This window comes from Sciurus carolinensis, chromosome 1, assembly GCF_902686445.1.
Source record: "Sciurus carolinensis chromosome 1, mSciCar1.2, whole genome shotgun sequence".
NCBI lineage: Eukaryota > Metazoa > Chordata > Mammalia > Rodentia > Sciuridae > Sciurus > Sciurus carolinensis.
In genome coordinates this window covers 178174862-178188193 of record NC_062213.1, presented here as the reverse complement: position 1 = coordinate 178188193, position 13332 = coordinate 178174862, and the positions used below count along the sequence as shown (strand labels likewise).

Genomic DNA, 13332 nt, shown 5'->3' with positions numbered 1-13332 from the left:
ATTGACAACTAAAAACAATTTAAAAAAATGAATGAATTCAAGCAGTTGTTGGAGATGGTCAATGATACAGACCAGAACTGCTTTCTACCCCTCTCTGGATACCTGGATACACAGAGCTGAAGACCACCTTGTAGCTAAAAGGTATGCTGCTGAAAATTCACAGTGGTATCTATGTGATCTAGAGTTCCTTAATACTGTGTAGTCAAGTCAAGCAAAACAAGAAAGAGAAGAGGAACATCAGATGTTGTGACCGGTACAGCAATAGAACGATTATCTAGGACACAGGTCAGCAAATTTTATCTTTAAAGGCCAAATAGTAAATAGTTCTTGCTACAAGGGACAGACAATCTCAAGCAGCCATGGATAACATGTGAACGAATGGTGTGACTGTGTTCCAATAAAACTTTACTTACAAAATCAGGTGGCAGTTCGGATTTGATCCACAAAGCAGTCTGTGGATTCCTGATTTAAACTTCATATTTCAATGTTTTTATGCATCAGAGTTATTCTTCCATGAATATACTGTCATAATGAATAAGTGTTAAAGATGTGAGATTAAAGAATAAATGATTATTAATATGCTGCCACACTAACCTGTTTTATAAATTGACATTCCAGGCAAGATGTGACTTTCAAAAATGGCTTCTCAGACAAGAAAAGCCTAAAGACTGCTAGCAGAGACCTTTGCTGCTGAGAAAATGTGTCCATGTCCATTCTCGAATTAGCTTTGTCCTCCAGTCACTCATTCAGAAATCACATTTATTTGGGAGAAAGCCCCAGTTCAGGCACCTTTTGAAGGGTGCTGTGTCTCCGTGTCCTCCTGCCCTCAGATGACTGGGAACACAGTGTCCCCAGGCCTCAGGTGGTGATGATGGACCTCTCCCTCCCCAGCAGTACACCTGCTGGCCTGGGCCCACGCCCTCCACCTCACAGACGCCACCTATTCCAATAGGTCAGACATACCCACCATGACCTGGGCCCGCCAGTGGCACTGAGTCAGCACCCCATTAATCATGGCTGCTTTCTTCTCCAGGGAGAGCATGGGAAGGGGTGGGAGTCAGATTTCTAGCTGGAACTGACAGCTCATTTCCTGCTTCTCTACAGATGCCCCCTGCAGCTGGCAGAGCCCAAATGGGCAAGAGAGAATTTGGGTGAAGTAGAGGAGAGCAAATGCTGGTCTGGGGAGGACCGCTGGGACAGTTCCCCAGAGCTCTGCTGCACCTCTCGGAGGATGCTGCGCGATTGTACACCTTGTGGAGTAGTGCAGACTGCCCTGCGGCTGCCAGTAGAGCAGACCCACGGAGTTCACTGTGACATATATACACAGAAGGAAACAATCAAATCCAAGCCCAAGAAGGTGCCCCAAGATGCCAAGGAAAGGGACTCGTTCATGATGGTGCTATTCCTATTAAAACATAGATATTCCTAGGGAGGGTCATCTTTGAAGTTACGACGCCTTTCTTCAGGAAGAATCAAGCTTGTGTTGGGCCAGAGTTCTGCCCCTTACTAGCTGTGTGACTGTCTTTAAATTATGGATCATCTCTGTGCTGTTCCTAATCTGTACAAAAGAAGCAATAGGATCCACCTCCCTCAGTTTTTTTGCAGGACTAAAACTCATCTGTAAAGTACCAGACCCTGTGGGCAGCAAGGGCCAATCCCTCAACCTCACCTGACTCTAGAGGCCTGCACTGGGACCAGGTGGTAGAGCATAGCAGGTGCATCACGGGGAGGGTGGTGACTGAGCTGCCTGTACTGATGGTAGAAGGTGGTGGGAAAGTGGGGAGACCTTGCTATGTGTTGGGCCCTATTCCAGGGGCCTTACCTGAACATAGGTATACAGTGCCCCTGTGGGCAGGTGCCACTGTGAGCTTCGTTTTGCAAATGAGGAAGCTGAGACACATAGAGGAGCACCTTGCTTCTGAAACCAGTAAATACTGCATGAAACCCATAACTGTCAGAGCTGGGATTTGAACTGGGAACCAGTCTGTATTACCAAGCACCAAAATGGGGCTCAAATGCCTAGTCCTTCCTAGGGATCCAGTGGGTGCTTGCTCTACCTCTGTAGGAGGACTCTGGTCAAGGCCCAGGTGTGCTGCAGAGCTGTGGGCAGAAGCCCAGGCCCTGGCCACTCCACAGTCCATGAGGCCACAGAGATGCCAACCTGTGAGACTGCTGAGGTCCCAGTACCTGTGCATGGTGAGAAGATCTCTGCTCTCAGGGTACAGGATGGGTCACTGCTCACAGCTAGCCAGGTTGGGAAATTCCCTTGGACACCACAGCTATGCCCACAGACCCAAGTACGACAGGAGGGGCATCTCCAGAACCCCTGCAAGAATCTCTAAGTCCCTACCTTTAGCCACGGGAACACTCAAAAATAGATTCCTGCAGCCCAAGCCCCTGACGTCTGATTCAGAGGGCATGGGTGTCCGGGGAACTCACTCTTTCCTCTTTTCTTCCTTTTTTTTAAAAAAAAAAAACTAGCTCCCCAGGTAATTCTAATGCACTGTGTACCAAATACCTAAGGACTTGATCCTGACCCCAAAAGTTTTCAATATCATATAACTAACCAGAATCACAGCCTGACTACACCACCTATCTGAGGCAATAAATATACTCCCAGGTCAATCCAATTTGGATCTTTGGAGCTGGGGCCCTGGTACTGGAATTTCTGGAACTCTCCATGCGATATTAACATGTGGCTAGGATTGAGGACCACTACTGCAAACCTCATGACCTTCCAATTCTTCCAGCAGCAGGGCTTGGGGAGCTGATCTTCTACCTTCAGGGGACAGGAGGTCTCCCGACTGGGCAGTGGGTGGGTGGGGAGGGCAGGAGAGGAAGAGGCTCTGGAAAGCAGGTGCTAGACAGATGTGTGGGCAGACCTGGGTCCTTGAGAGGCCTTGTTGTGTCCTTTGCCAGGCACAGGATGGAAACTGCTGAACTGGGGGCAGCAGGACAGCAGTTTGGGGAGACAGTGTGAAGAGCAAGGGTTCACTCTTGAACGAGCAGTTCTGAGAGCTTCCAGAGCTACTCGGAGGCACGAGGAAGACAATGATAATCATAGGAGTAACAACACATTTTAAGAAGAACAAAAGCAAGCTCATGCTTCATCAAAATGGCACCCAGCAAGCACACCCAGGCTCTGCTGTCTCCTACCTGTGCTGGAGGCACCACTTCCGGTGACCAAAACTAAAACGCTGCTCTCTTTGGAAACCAGCGTTCATGTCCACTCCTGCTGCCGCCGCCTCCTCTTACACACCACTCCTCCCTCTGGAGGGGAGAGCTTGTCTGGCCAGTGTCTCTTGAGGCTGCTCCATGAACTACTTCAAGGCTGCTGGATTTGTGTCTCGAATCCTGCAGGAGGGGTTGAAAGCCATGGTCAAAGGGTTTTCTTGGTCAACTTCTTTAGACATAGAACAATTTCTGCCTGGTCCCAGGAGGCCCAAGTCCCCAACTCCTCCCAAGCTGCTCTCGTTGGTGTAGGGCCTGACCCCCATGTATGGTGTGGTGGCCCTGGAACCCACCATGCACCACCTGTACCCAACTCAGAATCTCTTTGAGCCATATCCTTTGTCAGTATTTTAGGTGAGAAACCACAAATTCCTGTCCCCTGGGTGTAGAGTTCTGCATACACCCCATGACCAGGAATATCATGATGTGTAGGTCCTGTTATAGGGCATGGCAGATCTTCAAATGGTGAGATTATCTAGTCCTGAGCTAAGTAGGAAGTCCCTTTAAAAGAAGAGTTTTCTCTGATTAGTTAAGAAGAGAAAGCTCGAGAGGTTAGACTCCTTAGGATTCAACGTGCCCTTACTGGCTTGAAGATAGAGGGGCCATGGAGGAACGACCTGGAAGCTGAGCACAACCACCCCACTGACAACCAGCGAGACCACAGCACCTCAGTCCTACAACCATAGGGAACTGAGTTATGTCAACAATGGGAATGATCTTGGAAAAGCAGAATCTTCCCCAGAGCCTCCAGATGAGAACTTGGCCCACCAAGACCTGACGTCAGCCCTGAGCAGAGTCCAGCCACTCTGCATAGACTTCTGACCTACGAACTGAGCCATCTGGTGGGAAGCCACTAAATTAAAGGTAATTTATTACAAAGCAAGAGAAAACTAACACAGCCAACAAAAGTGACTCGAATTTGGGCGTGGATGAGGATTAACTATAATGAGAGATGTAAGAGCACATTGTATTCCTGGAGTCACCAAACTAAACAAAGTCAGGACCAAGGGAAGCCTGGGTCAGGAAAGGCACTCAGCAATGATTACTGAATAAATAAGCCTAGGAGTGAGCATCAGATTTCAATAATCAACTTAGCAGGCTATTTTAAGGACCAAGTGAGAAAATACAGAGGAAAGTGCTTCCTAAAGCTGGAGTTGTTTGAGTCGAGTATGGCATGACATGTCACAAGCATGTCACATTTGTGCTGTGCCCTTTGGGCTTTGCTCACTGTGTCTGCTCCAGGCAGTGTGGTTTCTAGGGCCAGGATACCTGGGTTCAAGTCCAAATCCTACTTATGACCTCTGCAGCTTTGGTAAGTTGCTGCACCTTTACAAAGAGCAGGTGCCTCCAAGGTTTTAATGATTACATGTAAATGACCCAGAACAATGCCTGGCACGTGGGACACCCTGCACAATTGCCATGCACTTTGTCCCAGAGTGGAACCCAACCATCTGGGTCTGGAGTAACCTGCACACAGGCCTGGGACCTCGTGTCCTTGGGCACCAAGCTCTGCATTAATAGAGCATTAATTAATAGTCTTCAAATAGTTAGTGCTTGGCAACCACTTCTCACTACTGATTCCTACAGGATATACAGGTCACCCGAACCCCTGTGCTGTCCTCCCCCCACCATACCTGCTACTACTAAACCCAGCCACTCCTGCCCCATGCCCCAAGGTAGCATGGCACCACCTCACAGTGCTGAGGTGGGACTTGCTTCACAGCTCACACCTATCATTTCCTGTCTGGCATCCGCTCATCCGAACGTCACAACTCTGTGATTTTCCATCATTTCCAAGTCTGACCTGGTGCCCTCCGATAGGTTGCAATTATTAATAAAAAATGGTGATGTTCTATTTCTCCCACTGATTTCTCAGAACATACTGTTCCACAAACAATCCACGATTTCCTACCTCTGAGTCTTTTGCTCAGGCAATCTCTTCTTCTCAGAATATGTACTCCCTTCCCCCTCAAGCACATCTACCTGACCAAAGCCTGCTCACCCTCCCTCAGAAGGTTCGCCCAGCTCCCACAAACTGGACATGAGTTCTGCCCCCCAGAACACCCAAAACTCATTTGTTGTGCCTCTTTTAAGGTAAATACCAGCGTCCAGTGTGCACAGAGACACTACAACCTGGAAGCCCTTTCAGACTGAAGGAAGTTCAGGCGGGGCAGCCTGACTCCATCTCCAACCCCTAACAGGTGTCTTGCACACAGTGAGTGTACGGCAATTCTCTGTGGACCCAATGCAGCTGTTCATCATTCAACAGATGTGCATTCAGTGCCTACGCTGATTCAGTTTGGGTCGTAGGTGCCGAGGATAAAAGATGGCCATGGTTCAATTCCTCCCTTTAAGGGAATCATGGTGAAGCAGTTCATTCTGATAGCGTTTGAAAACGTGAAAAAAGGAGAGGTAGAGAGAGAGAAAGAAAGAGGATATTTCAAACAGAACACCCAAGTGGCTGGAATGTTGGAGAAATTGCCTGTGGTCCCCGTGGCTGGAGGGCAAGGGCAGTCACAGCTGCTGAGGGAGGAGTCAGCAGGGGCAAGGGCCCAAGGTTTGCTAGAGGGAGGAGCCTGGACTTGGTCTGAACAGTGGAGTGAGGTCATGGAATCATTTTAACCAATGAGGGAATGTGGTGGGGTTGAGGGGTGTGGCTCGAGGAGGGGTGGGATGGGGTGGAGGTGGCAAGATTTCTGCGGGAGCCACAGGAGTGAGGCCAGCACTGGTCACTGCCGGCTCTGCTGCCCACCTTAGCAGCTGGTCAGAGAGCTGCCCTGTCACACCTGTTCCAGGTCACATGCAAATGCCATATACATGTGAGGTTCTAGATGGTCAGCTAAGCCCATCTCTTCACCTCGTCTCCCCCAAACACCACCGAAATAAAAAAGAGAAATGTACAAATAAGAACAGAGCCATGGTAGCACCCGCTGGCCAGGAAGCCTGAGGAAACAGAAGGGCGGGAGCATCATCGGAGCCACACTGGCCTCGGCTGGGTGGCCTGGGCAGGGAGACGCACTCAGAGGAAGGGGACTGAAGTCCGAGCATTAAAGAATGCTCCAGGTTTCCAGAGACACCAGTGTGGAAAGTGAGGGAAGTCACGGGAACCGAGACCTCCTCCCTGCATCCCTTGTGACCTTCAGTTGCATGGCTTTACTGTTGTGGGAGCCTCTGACTCTGCAGATGGCTTGTCTGTTCATTCCAGGAGTTCCTGAAGGATCTACCCTCTCTTCATCAACTGTGCCCAAAGATTCTGTAAAACCCTTGCCTCAAACTCCTCGTCCCTCTGGACCCCCTGCTGGACTATGGTGCTCCCTGCCTCGCCCAGTCCCGATCAGGCCCCCACGCTGGCGTCCCCACCTAAGGGAAACTTCAGCCCTCAGTGGAGACACCTGTCTCCCTCCATTCCGACATGCCTGGGCTCTGTGGAGGTGGCTTTCTCGAGTGGTGACCTCAGCCTGGTGTAACCCACATAGGGCCCGGATGCTCTCAGGAGAGCTGGCATTCAACAGTCTCTACAAAAGATGTTGAGAAGCAGGTGATGTTGGACCGATTTCTGCCTCACTGATTGCTAGAAGGCAACAGGGCAAAGATGTCAGAGCTGGAAGAGAAAGGGTTAAAACCCCAAGATCCATGAGTCAGCCAAGTCTCAAAGTGAAAGAGAGAAGGGCTAAAATAGGATGCCACCCACTTATCTATTCTCAAAGAAATGACTCGAGGAATTACTCCAACAAAACAAAAACTATACCAGAATAAGTCATTCGAGAAAGGGCAGGAAGGGATAGACAAGAAACAGGGACCATAAAAGCAGAACATGTATAGTCACATCTAAACAAATGTCCCTAATGCTGGGTTCATCTTGTTGGGAATTAGACACCATTTAATTCTTGATACAAAGAGAGAAATAGCTTCAATGGAAGGACAACTATTTCTAGAAGAAAAACAAAATGCAGACCTTTGAAACCACTGTATGTGTGGGAGAAGGGAGGAATACAGAAAATCCAATTCATTTAGCAAGAGTTAGGAAAGGAAAAAATGAACAGGAGAAAAAAAGCACAAAAAGCTAGAGACATAAAATAAGATGACAAAAGTAAGACCAAACATATTAATAAATTTAATAACATGAATAAATTCAATTTCCTTATTGGGTAAAAGAAAAAAAAATCTAGCCATATGCTATTTGTAAGTAATAAATTTAAAACAAATTGATGGAGAAAGGTTGAAATCAAAGAAATGGAAAAAAAGACTTAACAAGCAAAAGCCAATATTAATCTCGGCCAAAATGCAAAAATATGAAATAAAGTGGGACATTTTATATTGCTAAAGGGCCCCCAAGAAGACACAAAATCATGGAACTTCACTCGGCCTGGACAACAGGACCACAAAATAGATGAAACAATACATTCTTAAAGGTAGAAAATAAGAGATGTTTTGAGGATTATGAATCAGTTTTGATGGGACAAGTTGCCTCCAAAGAAAAATAGGGAAGATCTCAAGATGTGATTAATAGGCTTAACTTCCTACACACTCAGGAAATAGATAAAATTCCTTTTCCTCAAATGCCCCATACCACACTGCAAGAAAACCTCCAGTTCCAAAGCACCGAAGTTGTACAGACCAGGGCCGCAGTTCTCAATGAAACAGTGTTTGAAGTGAACAAATAGCGGAACACGAAAATAAATAAGGAAAGGATGCATGTGACAAATTTAAAAGTGCTTTTCTAAATAACTCTTGAATCAAAGAGGACCAGATAAAAAACTGAAATTGAGAGGCCTACACATGTGTGTGTGTATGTGTGTGTTACTAAGGATTGAACACAGGGGTGCTCTTCCTCTGAGTTATATCTCCAGCCCTTTTTATTTTATTTTGAGACAGGGTCTTTCTAAGTTGCAGAGACTGGCCTCAATCTTGCAATCCTCTTGCCTCAGCCTCCCAAGTCACTGGGGTTATAGTCCTGTATCACCACACTCCACTGAGAGCCCTACTTTGAAACCTATGCTATGTAACCAAAACTATACCAAGGAAAATATAAACCTTAAATTCATTTATGATAAAGAAGAAAGACTGAAACTAAACGAATTAAGGATTTCACCTAAGAAGCTGAAAAAGAACAATGTAAACTAAAATAGCCTAGAAGAAAGAAACGAATAAAGTTAAAAACAAAAATAAATGCATGGGAAGGATAGCAGCCACAACAACAGATACAAAGCCTCAGACTGGTCCTTGGGAAAAAAAGCAGCCTGAACAAACTGTAGGCAAATCCAACTAGCAGTAAAGAGCAAATCATGGTAAGCACTAAGAAAGGCAAGGTGAATGTATGTATGAAACTATTTTCAGAGAACTGAAATATAACACAATGTCCATGAATTTGAAAATTGATGATTTTTAAGAAAATTATAAAAGCAAAGGAGAGGAGAAAAAATTGAATAGACCAACAAGGATAGAAGAAAGGCTACCAAAGAGGGAATTCCAAATTAGCAAAGCAAGAACAGGGTTATTTAAATAAAAGAGCTGGAACCACTTCTGTCTGTCTACTCAGTTGGCATACTCACTAGGTGCCTGCTGTGTGTCAGGCACTGTGCTAGGTATGGAGGATTTGGCACTGGGCAAAACAGAGAAGGCCATTACCCTTACAGAGTTGAGTGTCCAGCCAGGGGAGATGCAGAGTAAAACAGGTGAAATAAACAGCACGGCATGTGGTGGTGAGTGCCATGAAAAAATCAAACAGCAAAATGGAATTCAGAGTGAGGGAGGGCGGAAGGAGGAGGGGCCCACGCACTACGCACAGAGACATTTACGTGGATAAAAGTATAAGCAATATGCAAGGAATTCCATGAGAGACGACAGACCCATTAGAATGCTTACTTAAGGTAATATTAGAAAATGACCTGTACGGCATGAACTGGACCCCAACGCTATTAAAAGAAAAGACGAATACATTTGAATACATAAAAATATAACAAAAGAATAACAAAAGACCCAGTAACAAAAGATCCCCTCAATGGTTAAAACGCAAATGACAGACTGGGTAAAAATATTTGGAGATTTTTGAATTCTTAAGAGTAGGTTAAATTCCTAGAATTCTAGAAATAAAAGGACTTAAACCCCTATAATTCACTCCATCAAAATAACTCTTTGTCAGATGTATTTCTTGTGTGTGTGGTGGCATGCTTGATAATAAAATTGATATTGAGGTGTTTTGCAACACATATAAAAAAGGATCGATAGTATACATAATATGTAATGCGCACCAACAAAACAATAAGAAAAGACATATAGCCAATAAAATGGAGAGAGGAAATGAACAGATCATTATTTAAGTAATAAAAATGTCTAATAAAGACATGAAACTTGGCTGGTCTCATTAATCACTAAAGGCATATGTCAAAAGTCAGTATTATTTCTTCCCAACTGGTCAGCAAAATGATCAGCACCATCAAGGGTTAGAGAGGCATGGCCAAAGAATGGCCGGATGGAGATGAGGAGAACATTTTTACACATATACCAAAATTCACAGCTTCGCAAGTACACACCACACATCAACACACACAAACATACACACAAATGCACACGTGATCGCTACAGCAGTATTTTTAGCAGTAAGGTTGGAAACGGTCCTAATGTCCATTGGCAAGAATTTGGTTTAATAAGTCAAAGATGATAAATCCACCCAGTGGTGTAGTAGTGGGACACTAAGTTTTCTCAATGAAAGATATATATATATATATATATATATACACTTCTACCGATAATAAAAATTTGTTGTGACTTTTCCTCTGTGTATTCCCATGAGTGTTAAGAGAGGCTCAGAGGCCTGGCCAGGTGGTGAGCCTCAGTCCCAGTCCATCTGATCCTGCATACTCTGAGGCTGCATACACTTCCTCTCAGTGGGATGGCTAAAGCGTAATCCCCTCCCAACACACACACACACACACACACACACACACACACACACACACACATGCATACACATGTCTCCATGCAGCTGGGGAAGCTAGAAAGGTCCTGGAGGATAAATACCAAGTCGTCAGCTTGTCCTAGGGTGGGACTGTGGTGTGGTGAGGTTTGGAAGACGCCTTTTCTTCTGTATACATTCCTATTCAGGTCCTTAAAAACAAACGCAAAACCCACCAGTACATTCGTTTCCCTTTTACTATTTAAAAATGATCCAAATGTCTAAGACAAAGCAAAGTGGTGGTTGTCCAGAGCTGGGGCGGGGGGTGCGGAGGTGTGGGTGAGGGGTAGCTTCTCTTTTGCAAGATGAGAAGAACTCTGGAGAGGGATGGTGGAGATGTTTGTGCAAGTTTCAGAATATATTTAATCCCACGGAACTGTAAGCTTAAAAATGGTTAAGATGGTGAATTTGATGTTACAAGTATTTTGCTATAATAAAAAAAAATTTAAATGTTCTGTTTAGAAAACAGTTGAACAGGGAAGGGCTAATGAGAGAGCAGGGGCCCCTCTGCAAGGTGGTGCTCAGTCAGGGCAAGAAGGACCAGGGTCAGCTCCTCTGTAGTCCCCAACGAAAGCCTGATGGGGAGGGCCTGTGCTTTCCACCCCCACCCTCCCATGGAACCAAAGCCTCACAGCGCAGCCTCTGCCGGTGGGTAGAGGGAGACCCATATCCGGGAGCCCTGAGCACTGGGCTTTGACCTCACTGCAGCTGATAAATGGTGAAAGGAAAATCCCAGATGTCTGGCAGAGGCCAGCCTCAGTGGGTCACAACACAGCTGGTTTCCAAGGGTTGGTGAGGAGGCCAGGGTGCTCTGGGCCCAAGCACTGGGCTTCAAACCATGACCCCAGAGACAGTGGACAAGGCTGGCTCTGAGGACCCAGCTATCCTCCTGACATCCAGCAGCCCCTCCATTCTGAATGGGACCTCTGCAGACAGCCAGCACACAGCAAAGCTGGATTTGCTCTGCCTGGGACAGGGAATTGTGGGACGAATCTTTCTATTTTCACTTTTATTCCTGCTGTGTGGTCTGTGGATCAATATCAAAATACAAAAATCCAAGACACCGGGACACACATAGTGGAATCACATGGAATAATCCTAGTGGTCATGCCACTGACCATTGGGAGGGGAAGCAGGAAGAATTACTGGCATGCCTCATCTGCTCAATGCCCCAGAAATAGCCTGGGACACCCCAGAGAAAAAGCCCTGACATCATCAGCAGGAACTGGATCCAGACCATGGGTTCATCCATTAATAGCTGATGACCTCAGCTCAGTTACTTAACCTCTCTGAGCCTCACTTACTTCATGAGGCATGAGTGAAGCACCTCACCTCTACCTGGGTTTGTCACGTGGATCCGAGGAGACAAAGCATGTGTGAGATTAGCAGAGTGTGAGAATACAGAGGTGCTCAGTAAACGCCAGTGCCCTTCTTGGATTATGGCAGGAGAATTTCTAAATCTCCTTCCCTCAGTCCATCTCTTCCCTTCTGGCTCTGTTTTGGGGTTGGGGTCAGCCTCTTTCCCTGTAGTCAGGCTTACAGCTGTCCCTTTCCTGGGCGCTGGCCTTTGCCTCAGAAGCCTATGTTGCAGTCTAAGAATTCTGTCACATGCATCTGGTTACCCAGAGGCTATTTAGGACCTTCCTGGTCCCTGGCGGAGTTCTTCAGAGGAGAGGCTTCTCACCCACATGGTGGCTGACCTGTGGGTCCTAGAGATGTCCCCACAAGAATGAGCAGAGAGTGGCAACCAAACAAGTTCCAAGTCATTGAAAAGGACAAGACATGCCTGGAGAGCAATCCAGGAGAGGTCCTCCAGGAAAGCGGGGGTGTGAGAAGCAGGGCTGGCGATGCATTTCCATTTGTACTGAGAACAGAAAAAGAGGAAGTTCAAGTCCAAGTGACTGACCTGTAGTGACAGGCGGGAAAACTGCTCCACTGGACACGGGGACCATCAGGGGAAAGATTCCTGGTCTCCAAGCAGTACAGGGCCAGGCGGGGGGAGGTGCTGGTGGTGTGAGGTGGGCACAGCCTGGGAGCCTAGGAATCAGGGGATACCCCAGGGCAGCACCTGGAGGCCGGGGTGCTCAGAGAGGAGGTGGGGGGTCATTTCCTGCCACGCCAGGCCATGCCTCAAGGGGGCCCTCTCTCATTGAAACTGGGGCACAGAGAGGCTCGCTTCTGCCCTCCCTGGGTATGACATAAAGCCCAATAATGGGCCACATCGGAGGTCCAGCTGGCAGTTAAGTAACCTCCACAAGACACTCACCAGCACAGGGCAGGACCCCAGAGTGTAAAGGTGAAGGAGGCCTTGCCCCTCTCTCAGGGTGTTGCCACTCTGGTGGGAAATATGGACAAGGACCTTTCCCCAAGGGGCCCTCACTGGAGCCGCTTCCCCAAGGAGATGTCTAACATCTTCCTAGTTTGTAGAGGCTAAAACCAAGAGTAGGGAAGGAATCCAGCATTGCTTAGTGCCCACCATGTACCGATGCTGTCCTTAGGCTAATCCTACAAGCAGGCCCCTCATCACCATCTGACAGAGAGCTGTGGACAGCCTTCCATGGCAGAGTCCAACACTTTGTGTTACATAAAACTGGGCGCCACTGGTCTTTGTCACTGTGTGGCCTGGGGCAAGTCATTTAACACCTTGGACTCTCGGTTTCCTCACCTCTAAAATGGGAGCAACGGTGCACACCCCCTGCCAGTGTAAGAATTAAATCACGCAGAGCCGGCTTTCCAGAAAATGAGACATTCTCCCTTTTGCACTTCAGTTATTTCTGATCTTTTAGTTTTACTTATATCTGTAAGGATTGTGTCTTCTAAAATAAGATGTCAGTTCCCAAGACCACTGCAACCTATTCATAGGGAGGACACAAAAGAAAAGAAAAGCATGGTTAAAATCCTGGGAGACCCCAGCCACCGAGGACCTCGGCCTCTGGGCCACCGTTGGGGTGTGCTAATTAATGCCTACTGAGGAGACTGCAAGATGGGGTGTGTGTTTTTGGAGGGGGAATTGCTTTTTGTGCCCAAAATAGCTGCCTCCATGGCTCAGAGGGGAAGCCTGGGGACCTGGGACTCACGAAGCCACTGCCCAGCTTCTGGCTCAGAATCCAACCTACCCCGCTCTTGATGGTTACCCCTCTTCCCCC

General features: G+C 47.1%; 1 protein-coding gene across 4 annotated transcripts in view; it reads right to left on the bottom strand.

Moving 5' to 3' along the window:
- The window catches only part of Hivep3 (HIVEP zinc finger 3), a 460068-nt gene that overhangs the window by 93088 nt on the left and 353648 nt on the right, over positions 1-13332 (bottom strand). For all 4 annotated transcript variants that reach the window (XM_047541216.1, XM_047541224.1, XM_047541232.1 and 1 more), the window contains one exon: positions 3157-3354. The gene's annotated coding sequence lies outside the window, so the exon portion shown is untranslated. The remainder of the gene's footprint in view (positions 1-3156; positions 3355-13332) is intronic.